The 18,017-nt window shown below is 36.5% G+C and overlaps 1 protein-coding gene across 5 annotated transcripts in view; it reads left to right on the forward strand.

The window, feature by feature from the left end:
- NAALADL2 (N-acetylated alpha-linked acidic dipeptidase like 2) overlaps positions 1-18,017 on the forward strand; it is a 1,434,969-nt gene that overhangs the window by 1,294,925 nt on the left and 122,027 nt on the right. The gene's annotated exons all lie outside the window — the stretch shown is intronic.

An 18,017-nucleotide genomic window follows, 5' to 3' on the forward strand; every position in this document is an offset into this window, starting at 1 on the left:
AGCAAAGGAAACCATAAACAAGATGAAAAGACAACCTTCAGAATGGGAGAAAATATTTGCAAATGAGGCAACTGACAAAGGATTAATCTCCCAAATATACAAGCAGCTCATGCAGCTCAATATCAAGAAAACAAGCAACCCAATCCAAAAATGGGCTGAAGACCTAAATAGACATTTCTCCAAAGAAGATATACATATTGCCAACAAACACATGAAAGGATGCTCAACATCACTAATCATTAGAGAAAGGCAAATCAAAACCACAATGAGGTAGAACCTCACACTGGTCAGAATGGTCATCATCAAAAAATCTACAAGTAATAAATGCTGGAGAGGATGTGGAGAAAAGGGAACCCTCTTGCATGTTGGTGGGAATGTAAATTGATACAGCCACTATGGAGAACAGTATGGAGGTTCCTTAAAAAACTAAAAATAGAAGTACCATATGACCCAGCAATCCCACTACTGGGCATATACCCTGACAAAACCATAATTCAAAAAGAGACATGTACTGCAATGTTTATTGCAGCTCTATTTACAATAGCCAGGACACGGAAGCAACCTAAGTGTCCATCGACAGATGAATGGATAAAGAAGATGTAGAATATATATACAGTGGAATGTTACTCAACCATAAAAGGAAACGAAATTGAGTTATTTTTAGTGAGGTGGATGGACCTAGAGTCTTTCATACAGAGTGGAGTAAGTCAGAAAAAGAAAACAGATGCCGTATGCTAACACATATATATGGACTCTAAAAAAAAAAAAAAAGATTCTGATGAACGTAGGGTAAACTGGGATGAAGTGAGAGAGTGACATGGACATATATACACTACCAAATGTAAAATAGATAGCTAGTGGGAAGCAGCTGCATAGCACAGGGAGATCAGCTCAGTGCTTTGTGACAACATAGAGGGGTGGGATAGGGAGGGTAGGAGGGAGACGCAAGAGGGAGGGGATATGGGGATATATGTATACATATAGCTGATTCAATTTGTTATACAGCAGAAACTAACACAACATTGTAAAGCAATTATACTCCAATAAAGATGTTTTAAAAAAATAGTGTGGAAAGAAAAATGAATAAAATAAAAATAAATTAGCTCAATTAATTCTTTAAAATGTCTTCTACTTTCTTGAAATACAATACTATAATTGTATGCATATGAATTGGCTGCTAAAATATATTTAACATAATTTCATGTCTTCCAGTGCAGGGCTTTTTTGAGGTAGAGTTTAAAATTTTAGATATCAAGTATTTATGATGTCATTTAATAATTGATAAAGGAGTTCCTAAACAACTTTGACATTCTGTTCAAATCAGACTTTTAAAAAAATCAGTATTTTCTCTTATATAAATTATCTATTCATATTAAAAGTAGGTACAAATATTTAAGAAAGATCAGATTTCCCCTAATATGATTTACATGATTGTTAATCGCAACGACGCCTTAAGTATTTATCAATCATTTCTTTGATATTATATAAATTACTCTTATATCATCCCTCATGAAGTTAAAAAAAAAAAAAACAAGGCCTAGAGAATTAGTTTTAAGGACACATGGATAGTGACAGAGCTAGGGTTAAGAGTCCATTTTCACTGACTGATACCCCACTGTTCATTCTACTCTGTTTTGTTCAATCATGTACGAACTCCCTTTAGGTGATGTTTAAAATGCTTAATATAATACTAATGTCTTCAAAACCTCATATTTTTTCCTTGATTTATCTCTAATTGTTACCTATATGTATAGTAGTAAATTTTTGTGTAGATATTTCAAATACTCTTATTAAATGATTTTATGTATTTTTCCTTTGTGATCTGGTGGTAATTCATCAAAGAACGCTGGAGAGTCAAAAAATTCAACATACGACTGTACAATGGATACTTAAATATTTGGAGATATAGACATGACTAGCTTTACAATTCCTTTATTCATTCAATGAATGTTCCTTTAACATTACTGTGAGGAACGAACTGTGGAAGGTACTGGGTATATATATAGTGGACAGCTGCCCTCAAAGAACTTATATATATATAATCAATGGTGACAAAATCAAACAAGTAACTATATACATATATTAATAAAAGTCCTATACAAGTAATAAACAGAGAACTCAGAGAAGAATGTTAGGGGAAATAGGAAGAATCATACATGGAAGCTTGACTAAGAAGCTCAAAATTAAACTGAGGCTTAAAGAATGAGAAGGAGTCAGCTCCACAAATAATTGGAAATAGAGCACTTTTATTAGTGGGAAAATCATATGGGAATTTGTAAAGGCAGGAAAGACCTTCGACTGTCCTGGGAAATGAAAGTGACTGAGAGGGAGAATGGTTCAAAGTGAGTTTGAAGACCACATTGCCACAGGCCTCTAGGATGCTGGCTGGTATTGTGAGTGTAAACAAGAAGCCTGGTTTTAATAGAGAAAGAAGAGATAGGAAAGGGAAAAAAGAAAACTCAGCCAAACTTATGGACTTCAAAAGGAGAAAAGAAAAAAAAGAGAGCTCATTGTCTAGAAAATACAGAATAAGATAATAGAATAAATGAAAATATATTTGAAATTATAATAACTATAAATAGGTTAAATCAGTTGAAAGAAAATTTGTCAGACAGGATTTTTTAATTTCAAGAAATGTAGTTATGTGCTAATTTCAAGTTATACAAAATATTATGAGACAGAAAACCTTAAAGTAAAGAGATTTTTTAAAATAAAAATGATATATCAGACAAATATTAAAGAAAATTGATGTAGGATTATCAACACCAGACCAAATATACTTTAAAACTCACATATAGAGACATTTAATTACAGGATTATCTCATGAGGGTAAAAGGAATAATTATCCAGGAAGATATAGAATTCCAAATATGTTAGCACCAACCAACATATATACAAAATAAAAATGATCAAATTGTAAGAAGGAATCAATACATCCACAATCACAATGTAGGATTTTTAACACACTTTTCTCAGAAAGTGAGAGATCAGAAATTATCTAAGGGTACACAGAAACTGAGGATAAATTGGTACAGGACAAGAACTAGGACAGAAGGTGGGGTGAATAGATAGAGTATAACTAGATGACAGAAGCTGATGCCCTAGAGAGGACCGTCAGTTTACTTCTAGAGGAGTTGGAGAATAATGGACTCAGGAGATTATTTTTAATGCATTAGAGTGGATGTGCCGTGCTAATGCAAGGGGCAAATTTAATAGCCCACGGTCATTTGTGTACTTCTTGTGTACATGGTGTGCTTACCAAATTTCCCATTATTCCTCCATATTTTCATCACACACACACACACACACACACACACACACACACACACACGATTTGGATTCTACTTCTAACATTTTGTTATGTAAAAAGCAATGTACTGAGAGTTTGAAGGTCTTAACCTCAGTTCTAGTTTTGCCTCTAAACAGCTATGTGATGTTAGGCAAATCATTTCAGTCTTCCACCCCTATTTCTTTATCTGCAAATTGAGGTGATAAGATCAGACAGCTAAGATTTCTTTCACCATTTGCTTCTCCATAAGTTTATGTAAAATGTTTGACCTTATGGGGATTAGTTTTGTAACTTATAAATATATATTTAAATTATATATTTCACAAGGATATGTTGCCTAGCAATTAATTTTTTTCCATTAAAGAAATGCAGACAAAGCTATCTTATTTATTACATGAATGCCATAATATAGATCTGAAATAATAAAACCTCAGCACTTCTTAATCTACCTAAGTAAATGAGATAGTTCACTACAGCCTGACCCAGTTTGTGTCCCCAATCTTCTAAATAAGTTGAATGGAGGGGCACTGGATTCCCCTGTCTTCTTTAAAAATGATACATTGTTAGCAACTTATCATACATGAAAAGAAAAATAAAACAGGCACATAACTAAGTATAGCCTTTTGATGCTGTTTCCACTAGATAAATGGCATTTTAAATGGAGAAAACTATATTTCTATTACTCGATACATTTTTCCTATTGTTAAAAATTAACTGAATGCTTTAATGAGCTTTTCAGAATTGCTTTTACTGCTTTGTTCTCAAGTTTGCTGAATGTCTTCTTATGTTTCCTCTTATTTATGTATGTACTTTGTTATAAACCAGTTATGACCTCTCATTCATATATACCTTTTCAAGACTTTCTATATAGAAATTTGGTAACATTATAGACTTATATGTAAATCTGATTATGTCAGTACCTCGTACAAACATCCTTTATTGGATTTTACTTTATACAGTGCTGGTTCTCAAAGTCTGATCTCTCAACCACCTGCATCAGAATCAGCAGGGGTGCTTATTTTAAAATGGTGAATTCCAGCATCTCTATGAAGATCAGCTGAGTTAGAATCTTGTGCGAGTAGGGTGGATGGAAGGGCATGGTGGCGAATTTGCAGTTTAAAAAGTTTCATGGGTGCTTCTTATGCAGATAGACCAGCCACCAAGATATTCTGGTCTGCAATATAAAGTTTGAATTCTTTTCTGTAACCTACCAGGCCCTTCATAGCCTTGCTCCAATCTACATTGTTACCATCATTTCTTAATGAAATCTGGCAGGTTTGCTGGTAAAATTAAATGAAATCATGTATTCACAGTATTAATGAAAGTTCTGGCACATAGATTTTCAATTAATACTCCTTTAAAACCCATAAATTTACCATATCATCTCTTTATCGAACTAGTTTCTTTGCAAAGAGTGAAAAGAAATATTATTCAGTGTGGGGTACTATAATGTTCCTATTTTCTCTGAGGAGCTGAAAATACAAAGATAGCACAAACTTCTGAAAGCAAAGGAAGCAGGATTCCTGAAGCTTGTGGAAAGATGCATTCCCCTGCATCTCAATCAGCAACTAGTGACAGGCTTTGCTGAACCCCAGCCTTTATACAAGCTCTCCTCCTTGTGGAAGAGACTGCTCAGTTTGTTACCAAAGAGGTACCCCTTCAAGGGCCCGAGAGTGGGCTCTTGACTAATACTCAGAAATGAATTGTCCGAGGAGACACATGTACTGACAAAGTAAAAGACTTTATTGGAAAGTGATGCTCGAGTGGAGAGCAGCAGAGTAAGGGTGGCTCGCCTGGTGGCTCGCAGTTTGGGGTTTTATGGAGATGGGGTTAGCCTCCAGGTTGTCTCTGGCCATTCATCTTACTCATGCCTATATTTGGTTTGACTCAGGGCCCTTCCTGGTAGCGTGCACATCTCTCATTCAAGATGGGTTACAGAGCGAGGGTTTCTAGGAGGTTGGCCGGACATATTATGGGCTGGCGTCTCCTCCCTCTTTTTGGCCCCTCCCAAATTCTTCTGGTTGGTTTTGGAAGCAGCTTGTCAGTTCCGTGTTGACCTCCTGTTGTGAGACAACTTATGCAAGTGGTTATTTTCGTGCCTAGCCATGGTAGGAGCTTTCAGTCCCTGGTACCCTAATAAGTTCACAGCATCTATGAAAGTGAGCTGCCCACAAATCATGGAGTTTGTCATGGCAAACATGATGGTTGGTTAAAATCCACTTCAGGTTCTACAGAATAGCCACAGTAAGCTCTTTAGACAGCCCCAAACTTTTGTTATTGGATTAAATCTCTCAATACTTTCAGTACCCCTCAATAACCAACCACGACTTTTAAAATTCAAGAGAATAAGGTCCTGCAGATAAGGGAACCAAGACCCACAGAGGTGCAAGGAATAAATCTATACATTCCAAATTGAAGGTCATCATGTTTTTAACAACATACATTCCAATACTATGATCTTAGGTGATGGTGGCAACATGGAAACACAAATTACCAATTATCAGATGAAATGAAGAAATGAAAACCTTATTTTTACCTTTCCAGATCAGGCTTTAGAATGGTATCCGCTTTTTTCCAGATTAATTTATTATTAATCATATATTGTTGCTTTAAAAAAAAAGCTTTTTTTGTTTTTTAACTTGTCAAGACATCTCAGTGTAAATGGAATATCTTTCTCCTTTATAAGGAACCCATTAACAAGAACAGAGGTCTCTTACAATATAGTCTTCTCCAACCTTATTTTCCTTTTCTCCTTTAAAAGAATCTTCTTTCCATCAAAACTGATGTAGTATTTGGAATCAGAACTTGCATTTGCCTTTTCATCTTTCTGAGAGTGCTGCCTTCAGATTTCCCTACCTCTCTAAATTGTCTACTTTCTTAAGGTCCAAAAGAAGTGAAATCTCCAAGAAGTGTTCTTGGGCTCTTGCTGTCCATAATGATCACTGTTTTTTCTTGTCACTGCTTTACTCATTTGACCTTTTGGATATATCTCTTGGAATGCTCTTTTTGTTTTTCTTTGCTAATATTTTGGCTTCCAACCCATAAACCCCTTGACTACAAGAACTGCTTCACATTGTTAGCACTTACTCCAGGACTCTTGAATTGTAGGTGCTTTATATAAGCACTCCTTCAAAATAAATATCTCTAAGATAAAGTGTTCTAGAATTAATTAATTATAAAATTAAAGATCATATCACCCTGGTTAACGATAATAATATTAAAAAATTCTTGAATTGTTGGTCTATGTTGTTCTGGGGGGCATCCTGGGATGTTTGAGAATCAAGGAGCTGTAAGAGTCCTGCCTTGCAAAGAAGGAGAGAAAAATCATGGAAATTCTAGAACTAGACTGTGTTCTCTCTTTGTGCAAGTCCTTATTTATTGATACATATATATATATTTGGATTCAACTGAACAGTAGCATCTAGTTCAGAGAAGGTTGGCATGAGAAACTTATCAGGAGTATAATCACAAATCAAAGGATCTAAAGCTATTGTGGGGTTTTTTTACTATTTTTTTCACTATTTTTAAAATGTCAAGTCTCATTCTGTAGGATGTAATCTACAACATTTATTGCATTTACAGCCAGAAATGAAACTGTATTAATAATATACTTGCATACAGTAAGGGTCACATATATTTTGGCCATCATTCAAAGCATCTCTAAGTAGAAACGGCAAGTTTGAAAGAATAATTGGTTTATTTTTTCATTCTCATATCTCTACCTTTCTCTATTGCCCTTATTGACTCTACATTATAGAAACATGATGTCATTATATTTCTATGTTAATATTTTTGTGAAAAAAATAGAACAATATTCTAAAAATACTATTTTTAGAAAAGTAAAATTTTACCCAATGTTCAAATCTATAGTAGAATGAAGGTTTACTTTACTTTTTGTTGCTTTTTTTTTAACTAGAACATACAGAAGGAAGTGATTATATTAATTTATATCAAAATGATAATATTAATCTATTAACTAAATAATTGACTTCATACGGGGTTGAATCCATGACCACCAAAATATCCTTTGTTTAATGATTGGATGTTAAGAAGAAATGCTGTCTTTATCATTTACTGAAGCACTGTTTTATTAAATTCTTAAAGAGCAAACTAAAACCACATTATTTTGCACGTACAGATATCCAGCATTATGCTCTGAAAAGGCAATATCTAAAAATAAGCTATAAATAGGAAACCATTGGCCTCTCTGTCTTATTGCATTATGTATATTTGATGTATGTTTCTTTTGCATTATTACAAACTCTGCTAAATCAATTCTCTAATCTTTCTCCCCGTGATTAATTACTTTGGATAATTTACCAAGTGCATGATTTAGTAAACATACAATTACCCTTTTAAAAATAAACAACCCCAACCCTGTTTGCCACGCCAGAGCTGTTAACGTTACCTGCAACAACGGAGAATTTGATTTCTGTTGTGTTAGGGATGTTGGGAGAGCTGAGGGAGGGTAGCTAGCTCTGCCTACCCAAAGAGGTGAATTTTTCTTTCAAAGAAACTTTCATGAAATATACACAAGATAAACAATAAAATATATTTTTTAACATTTTAATTTTATTATTATGGTGAAGATATGTAAAATTCAACTAAGCAACCCTGTGTAAGCTGATAGTACAGCACATGCTTTGCATCAAATCTGCTTTTCATTCTTCCTATAGGGTATACAGTCCAGCACAGTGCCTTCCCCACAGAAGGAATTTTCCCAAGGAAGCCTTTCCTGATTCCCTCAGATGCCTTAGCATCCCTGAATACCATATAGCATTTAACTATTAAATAATCATAGTCAATATCTATTTCCTCTCATGAGAAAAGCCTGAAAATCCCCAGCAGCTAACATAGTCTCTGACATATTAGCTGTGCCCAGTAAATATTGATTTAATACTAGAAATGCCTTCAAGCTGTATGAATATGGATGGATGGGTTATCACAGATAACCGTTTGGTAAGTGTTCATGTTAGTTTTAAAGTATTTCCCTAAGCCTTGTTCAAAGAACTCAAAGTTGGAGTAATAATAACTTACAGTTATTATTATTATTACTGTAAGCAATAATAACTTACAGTCTCCTAAGATAGATACCATTCATTATGCATACGAACTGATCCTCCTTGTTCATTACCCTCACTCTTCCAGTTGCGTTTGATACTTATCTAATCAATGCTGTTTATTGTAAGAAAAATGAGAAAATATTTAATTTGCTAAGGGCATCTCAGAAAAAAATTTTTATTTCATACATCTCTACATCCAGTTTTCTAGGCTCAGGAAAGCATGAGAATTGACAAGTGTCGAAAGTTATAATTCCTGATAGTCTTACCTGTGGTCTTGATTTTAAGTATGCCTGGTAGGTATAATCAGCCAATGATTATTTCTTAGAATCATGTATTCAGGTTGGGTAAATGTTGTCTCATTGGCCACTGGTATTCCTGATTTGTTAACTTGTTGAATCCCTCCTAGTTTGGAGGGATTGGAAAAGAAAGAAAAAAAAAATGCAATTTAGTGTAAGAGTCCATATTCTGCAGCCAGAATGTTTGGCCTCAAATCTCAGAATTACCAAGTACTACCTAAGTGGCCTTGGGAAAGTTACTTAACTGAGCAATCCTCTGTTTTCTCATCTGTAAAACAGAATAAGGCTATTGTGAGAATTAAATGAATTAATTCATGTAAACAATTTAGAATAATGCCTGACACATGGCAAGAGCTCATAAATGTTACCTGCTATTGTTATTATTATTATTAATACTGTGCTGAAGTTACTTATTAGTGAAATATAATAAAGATACTTAATTTTTACTTTGTCAGTCAGCACATACATACAGCTCTTTGCAAATTACTACTAAACGTGGTATAAAATAAAAGTTGGTATCTTAAAGTGTCTTTTTTCAGTGAGCTAAGACATATCAATATACAGTGGTCCCTCTCTAAGAACAACACAACTAACATAAAATACAACTGGGTTATAGAGTCAAAACTATGACTAAATGCACTAAAGAATAATCACTAAAAATACTAGTAACTTGATTATTTCCAAGTTAATCTGTAAATATGTTTTCTCTGCTACAATTTAATAACAAATGGGTGATAACAGTCACTGAAAGAGAAAAGATATCTTAACATTAAAAAAAATTATATCAGATACTTTGTGGTCTGGGAATAGGAAGTAAGCATTCTATTTTAGCAATAGATTTCCATTTCTTTGCCTAAGGCTCTCTTCAGCCATGGACAACAGTCCAGACGGTTAAAGATTTAACAACTCCATGAAGCAGCCCTCATCCAATGACTAATGGGAGCTGGGGAAACAAGACCCAGATCCCTTACTCTTTTTAAGAGAAGATTCTGAGGAACCTAATTTATACTGGCTCTCAGGTTTGCCCCAACAGGGTTAAGCTCTGGTCACCCACAGTGGTAGGTGACTTGACCAAATGCGTTCTATAGGCCATCTTCCATTTCTTGTCTCTCCTCATTCTGTTACCCTCACCTCTCAGAGTACTACTTGTACTCAAATTTTGTGTCAAACAAAATTTCTGGGGGAAGCCAAAGTAAGGCTCATGATAAACTTGTGTGGTCAGAGTTTAGACTGAGAACACAGAGAGGGGATGGGCTTCCAGCAGGAGCAGAGGCTGGAAAGGAGGATAGAATCAGGGAATTTGTACTACTCATCAATTAGTTTCTTGCTAGCAGAGGCGGCCTTCTTGGTTCTTTAATGCCCTGGCATTCACAGGTGGTTAGTGTGCCTCTGTAAAAAATATACCTTTGTCTGTTTAGGAGACAAATTAGGGGGACATGCCTTTAATCATCAAATTAAATCGCTGTGGAGACATACCACCTATATACCTCCTGTCTTTAATTCATATTCCATCAATTTGCCACCATATCCAAGGGATCCAGCGCGCTTTTGCATGGTCTGTCAGCTGCAGCAGCTCTGCAGTGAAAACACGTATCAGCCCCCAAACCTCATGTCCCAGAATTCTTGCTCAGCCCTCGGCAGCTGTAGGAGACATGGTGGTGACTGAAAAAGTAGTTCTCAGGGTGCTGGAGAGAAAAGGACTCGCTCTTCCTGTGGTATCCAGAGCCATGGGTGTTCCACTGCACAACGATGCTGGGTCTCCAAGTTTACCACTCTTGCTAACATAGGTCTTTACGTTCACATGTACTGTTTCTGCACTAGGCCCATAGGCCAGACAGGATCAGTCACAAGGAGTTCGTAAGAAAAGCCACAAATTTTAGGAATGAAATATCCCATATATTTTCCTTGATTAAAATCGTTCTTCTCCTGAAAATGAATTTTCCTCTCAGTAGCTTTTGGAATTCTTCATTGATTTTTCAAAACCTTTGCTATCAGTAAATTTCATTTGAGACTACCTCAGCCCATCAAAACTAGTCTAATATCTCTGAAATCTTAAGAAGGAAAGGGTGGGGTCTTGAACCATTTCTTTCCTGGAAGCTTAGGGATTCTGTAACAATATTCCCATCTTTTTCTCCCCCCTACTATTGAGCTTCACAAATGTGTGTGCAGAACAGTGGAAACAAGGTCTTTGGCAAGGCCTTCTAAACATCTCATCAAAACTCTACAGAGGGACTTCCCTGGTGTCTCAGTGGTTAAGAATCCGCCTGCCGATGTAGGGGACACGAGTTCAATCCCTGGTCTGGGAAGACCCCACATGCCGCGGAGCAACTAAGCCCATGCGCCACAACTACGGAGCCTGCGTTCTAGAGCCCACAAGCCACAACTACTGAAACCCATGAGCCTAGAGCCCGTGCTCCACAACAAAAGAAGCCACCGCAATGAGAAGCCCACACACCGCAAGGAAGAGTAGACCCCGCTTGCCGCAACTAGAGAAAGCCAGCACGCAGCAACAAAGACCCAACGCAGCCAAAAATAAATAAATAAAATAAATTAATTTAAAAAAAAACTCCACAGAAAGGAGCCCTCAAGATAAATTAGGAGTGTGGGATTAACATATACACACTTCTATATATAAAATAGAAAATCAACAAGAACCTATTATACAGCACAGGGAACTCTACTCAGTCTTCTGTAATCACCTATATGGTAAAAGAACCTGAAAAAGAATGGATATATGTATATATATAACTGAACCACTTTGCTGTACACCTGAAACTAACATAATGTTGTAAATCAACTATATCCCAATATAAAATAAAAATTAAATTATTTGGCAACAACTGGAAGTTTCTTCCAAGGTGATTGTGTGTCTCCACTTCCATATGCAACCTTCACAGGGCAGACCCTGTTAGGGCTGAGGGAGCAGTTGTAGCATTTAAGTTTTGCTCACTGGTTTCTGTGATGTGTGGGTTTGATATGAAGTGATACTTTTTGTGGGGATATATAAGTCCTTGATTTTCTAAGAAAGTTTTATTTTCAAGTCATTTTTTCCATAAATAGACTTGCCAGATTATAGGTTTTTGAGTTGAGCATTGGATACCATCAATTTTCTCAAAGCTAAAAAGGAGCAATAGAAAGGAAGTGGCACAGACAATTCTGTATTTTGGGAGGTGCATGAGAAATATATTTTGAATAATTAACTGCATAGCTCTAGCTATAATGTAGAGAATGGGTTATAGGAGACATTTAGATCAACTAGGGAGTTTGTGGAGTATTCCAGATGAGACATAATTAGAGTCCTAATACTAAACTTTAGCCATATTAGAGGTATGTAGATTTTGTGCATTAATTTTGTGTAGTACCATTTAATTTCTCCTTTTGCTGGTTAAACTGGCTGGGTATGTCAGGAGTATGTCCTTGCTTCCTCTCCCCTACTGACATCCCAGCTCTGGAAAGGGGTCCTAGAGACTGGGAAGCTCTGCTCATCTCCAGAGAGATCCACTGAGTTCCCCTGCCCATGGTTGGCTACCCTGAAGTTTTTTATCCACAGGGCATTTTTTGCTAAATAGGGGGTTTTCTACTATACCATAAAGGGACATAAAACAGAGTCAGGTCACTTCAGGATGAACATAACAGCCTGAAGGGCACCATGCACCACAAAATCACTTCATGAAGACTCTCAGCAGGCCATAATTTATCAGATGTTGCCTCTGCTCTGAAAGCAGAGGGAAGGGGGCAGGACTCCCTACAGATCACTGAATCATGGCCATATGCCTCGGCTGAGTTTTAGGGTTTTCTGACTCCCTGTCCCACAAGCAAAGTTCCTTCCCACTAACCAAGAACTCCACTTCACTCACATCGGTTGTTTCATGTTTCTCTAAAAAGTCTATGCTTCTTTCTACCCCAGGGTTTTTTGATCATTTTGTTCCCCATGTCTGGAATATCTTTCTCCTTTTACACTCTAGATGCTTGAGCCCAAAAAATATGCATGTTTGATAAGCCCATGGTGTGTTAAAAGTGGAGTAGAAAATGGTGCTTTCTAGGAAAACAAAAGATTCATGTGTTCTAATTTTGTACTGTTAATTTCTTTTTCCCATTGTGTAAAAGTGGCAAGACTTGTCTCTAACAGTAAAGTAAGTCCTAAGAGGAGAAACTGTTTTATATTTCTCTTTTCTCCCTCAGCACAATGATGATCACACAATAAAGGCTCAATAACTACTAGTGGGATGGTTCATGATTCATCTACTATTTGTCATATTATGTCACACCATGCCATAGCGATCCAGTCTCTCTTAATTTCTTTCTCACACTAACCTATAAAACAGGTGTTAAGATTATCTCACAGCGCTACCTTCTAGAGTGCGGCGATACCGCATTTTAAGTCTGACTAAGGACATAGTAACAATCCCACAATGATAGTTTAACTTAACAGCTTAGGGATGAGGTATAAACTATGGTTACTTTAATTTGGAATGATAAAAATGGAACAAACCACACGTTTACTGAGTGCCTCTGCTTGTAACTAAAAAGAAATTACATTATGGAACCATGGTAATCTATGGTTTTGCTTTAGTGAACCTATTTATGTCTAATTGCAGTATTCGTGTATTAACTAGTAAAGTCATCTAATATATTTATTGCCAGTACAGTCATCATACTGGTCAATGAGATACAATAAGTGAGTTGGAGGGGGTGGGTGGAGAATGACCCTACTTATATATTCAGAGTTTAGTAAATATATATATATATATTTTTTGTCTCTCTAGACTGGTCAGTAAGGGAAAGATTTATGACAAAGTCAGAAACTATAAAAATACCTTCCAACAAGGCAACAGTTTGTTATTTACACAGTATAAGAAAAAAGTATATGTGTGTATATATGTTTCCCTTTATTAAATTTCTGAAAACACTCCTTTGAACCTATAAATACAACCAAAAATATTTCAAGCTGAATAAAGTGAAACTTTTATATGGGATAACTATGATTTGCCTTTATTACCCTTAAAATCTAAAAGAAGTCTCTATTAGTAATTATTTTCTTTCAACAACCTGATCTAGCCTAACACCTATGAAACCAGTAATTTTAGAGACATCAGTAGTATTTAATAAGAGAGGAAAAGTTTTGCATTGTGGTGTTCATTAACTCATTTCTTAGTATAATCCTTTTATTTTTTTGAACACTTTTACTTCTGTAAAACAATATTTTTCATTCTAATGTATTCTTCTTTTACCCTCTGATCATAGGTAGGTTGGTCTGCAAAGAGTGAAGAAAAAAGGACCCAGGGTTCTTGAGGCAGATGGTGTGCTTGTGAAGTTATTATAATGGAATTTCAGACAGCTCAGGGGAGTGATATCACCAAGATGGCAGAGTAGGAGATACCAGCCTCCATCTCCCCACAAAGACAACAATTAGACAGCTATCTCAGAATGAAAATAGCTCTGGGAAACCTCAGGAGTCCACTTAAGAAGCTTTAGCACATAGTGGAGCAAAATAACCTGAAAATAACCACACACAAATAACACATTTTGCCTGTATCACTCCATCCCCCAGGCCGGCCCTGCTCAGAGCCAAGAGGGAACATCCTGGCCAGAGATAGTTGTCTTTGTAGGAAAATAGAGAACAGAATGAGTGACCAGCTTCCCCAGCCTTTCAGGGCACTACACAAAGGACCTGATCGCAACTTCTGTCACTGGCCTACACTTCCACTCATTCAAGCAGCTGGACCCTGTGTAGCCGTGCACCTGCACACCACTGACCCCAACTCCCAGTACCATCCTCTGCTGTTGTGTGCTCATGCATGGCTAGCCCCTGCAGCCGCATGAGTACACGCTGACCACCAAGGCCCCCACAGCTGCCCCTGTACCGGGAGCCGGTCCTGACTCCTAACCCAAGCCTGTACCACTACCTGTGCCTGCAGATAGCCCCTATAGTTCAAACCTACATGCTGTGACACCAGCTTCTGTCACTGGACCCCACCACAGTGCACTAGCCTCTACAGCCACATGAGTCCTGTAGCTGCTTGTGTACCCACAATTGCCCCCAGCCCCTGCCACTGCTCCAGGCCCTTGCCAATGTGGGTGTGCCTATAGCTAGCCCCTGCCATCATGCAGGCACCTGCAGCCAACCCTGCATTCAAGCATGTGTACACCATGACCTGCCCTGATTTCTTGCTGCTGAGGATCCCAACAGTCCTTGCAGGTACTCAGGACCCCCCCAGTTCTTGCTGTCAAGGATCAGAGAGTTGCCAGTGTCATGGACCTTAGCTTCCTGAGCCAATGAGATACTTCACCACCCCAAATCTTGACATATCTGTGAATTTTCCAGTTTTCTTCTTGTCATTGATTTCTAGTTTCATACCATTGTGGTTGGAAAAGATGCTGGATTGATTTCAAACTTCTCAAATTCATTAAGACTTGTTTTGTGACCTAACATATTATCTATCCTGGAGAACATTCCATGTGCACTTGAGAAGAAAGTATATTCTGCTGTTGTTGGATGGAGTGTTCTGTAAATGTGTATTAGGTACATGTTGTCTAATGTGTAGTTTAAGTCCAATGTTTCCTTATGGATTTTCTGTCTGAATGATCTATTCATTATTGAAACTAGGATATAGAAGCCCCTTACTATTTTGTTGTTGTTTTTTTCTTTTGTTTCCCCCTACTATTTTGAATTGCTGTCTATTTCTCCCTTTAGGTTTCTTAATATTCACTTTATATATTTAGATGCTCCTATGTTGGGTGCATAAATATTTACATGCTATATCCTCTTGTTAAATTAACTCATCATTATATAATGACTTTCTTTGTCTCCCATTTGTTTTCTCTTAAATAAGTATAACTACCCCTGCTTTCTTTGGGTTTCCATTTGCATGAAATATCTTTGTCCATCCCTTCATTTTCAGTTTCTGTGGACCCTTAAAACTGAAGTGATTTTTTGGGTTTTTAAAAAATTTTATTGAAGTATAGTTGATGCACAGTGCTGTGTTTAATTTCTGCTGTACAGCAAAGTGATCAGTTTTATATTTATATATATATATATATATATACCTTTTCATATTCTTATTCATTATGGTTTATCACAGGATATTGAATATAGTTCCCTGTGCTATACAATAAGACCTTGCTGTTTATCCATCCTATATATAATAGTTTGTATTTGTTGGTACCAAACTCCCCGTCCTTCCCTCCTCTATTCCTCCTCCCCCTTGGCAACCACAAGTCTGTCCTCTATGTCTGTGAGTCTGCTTTGTTTCATAGATACGTTCATTTGAATTGTATTTTAGATTCCACATAAAAATGATATATGGTATTTCTCTTTCTCTTTCTGACTTGCTTCACTTACTATGATAATCTCTATTTGTGTCCATGTTGTTGCAAATGGCATTATTTCATTCTTTTTTATGGCTGAATAATATTCCATTGTATATATGTACCACATCTTCTTTATCCATTCATCTGTCAATAGACACTTAGGTTGCTTCCGTGTCTTGGCTATTGTAAATAGTGTTTCTATGAACATAGGGGTGCATGTATCTTTTCAAATTATAGGTTTGTCTGGGTATATGCCCAGGAGTGGGATTGCTGGATCATGTGGCAGCTCTATTTTTAGATTTTTAGGAAACCTCCATACTGTTTTCCATAGTGGCTGTACAAATTTACATTCCCACCAACAGTGTAAGAGGGTTCCCTTTTTTCCACACCCTCTCCAGCATTTGTTACTTGTAGACTTTTTAATAATGCCATTCTGACTGGTATAAGGTGGTGCCTCATTGTTGTTCTGATTTGCATTTCTCTAATAATTAGAGATGTTGAGCATCTTTACATGTGCCTGTTGGCCAACTGTATGTCTTCTTTGGAGAAATGTCTATTTAGGTCTCTGCCCATTTTTTTGATTGGGTTGTTAATTTGTTGTTGTTGAATTGTATGAGCTGTTTGTATATTTTGGAAATTAAGCCCTGGTTGGTCACATCATTTGTAAATATTTTCTCCGAATCTGTAGGTTGTCTTTTTGTTTAATTTATGGTTTCCTTTGCTGTGCAAAACTTATAAGTTTGATTAGGTCCCATTTGTTTATTTTTGCTTTTATTTCTACTGCCTTGGGAGACTGACCTAAGAAAACATTGGTACAATTTATGTCAGAGAATATTTTGCCTATATTCTCTTCTAGGAGTTTCATGGTGCCTTGTCTTATATTTGTCTTTAAGCCATTTTGAGTTTACTTTTGTGTATGGCATGAGGGTGTGTCCTTGCTTCATTGATTTACATGGGGCTCTCCAACTTTGCCAACACCACTTGCTGAAGAGACTATCTTTTCCCTATTGTATATTCTTGGCTCCTTGGCAAAAATTAATTGTCTGTAGGTGTGTGGGTTTATTTCTGGGCTTTGTATTCTGTTCCATTGATCCATATATCTGTTTTTGTGCCAATACCATGCTGTTTTGATTACTCTAACTTTGTAGTATTGTCTGAAGTCAGGGAGGGTTATGCCTCCAGCTTTGTTCTTTTTCCTCAAGATGTGGCAATTCTGGGCCTTTTGTGGTTCCATATAAATTTTAGGATCATTTGTTCTAGTTCTGTGAAAAATGTTGTGGGTATTTTAACAGGTATTGCATTAAATCTTTATATTGCTTTGGGTAATATGGCCATTTTAACAATATAAATTCTTCCAATCCAAGAGCATGGGGTATCTTTCCATTTCTTTGAATCATCTTCAACTTCCTTTATTAATGTTTTGTAGTTCTCAACATATACTTCTTTTACCTCCTTAGTGAGGTTTATTCCTAAATACTTTTTTTTTGATGTGATTTTAAAAGGGATTATTTATTTACATTCCCTTTCTAATATTTGATTGTTAGTGTAAAGAAATGCAACCAATTTCTGTATGTTAATCTTGTACCCTGCTACCTTGCTGAATTCGTTTATCAGTTCTAGCAGTTTTTGTGTGGAGTCTTTAGGGCTTTCTACATATAGTATCATGCCATCTGCGTATCATGACAATTTTACCTCTTCCCTACCAATTTGAATAACTTTTATTTCTTTTGTTGTCTGATTGCTGTGGCTAAGACTTCCCATACTACTTTGAAGAGAAGTCATGAGGGTGTGCATCCTTGTCTTGTTCCATATTTTAGCAGGAAGGCTTTCAGCTTTTCACCATTGAGTGTTATATTGGCTCTGGGTTTGCAATAAATAGCTTTTATTATTTTGAGATACATTCCCTCTATACCCACTTTCATAAGGGGTTGTATCATGAATGGATGTTGAATTTTATCAAATGCTTTTCTGCATCTATTGAGATGATCATGTGGTTTTTGTCTTTTCTTTTGTTGCTGTGGTATATCACATTGATTGATTTGCACATGTTGAACCATC

This window comes from Balaenoptera physalus (assembly GCF_965194825.1).
Source record: "Balaenoptera physalus genome assembly, chromosome: 4".
NCBI lineage: Eukaryota > Metazoa > Chordata > Mammalia > Artiodactyla > Balaenopteridae > Balaenoptera > Balaenoptera physalus.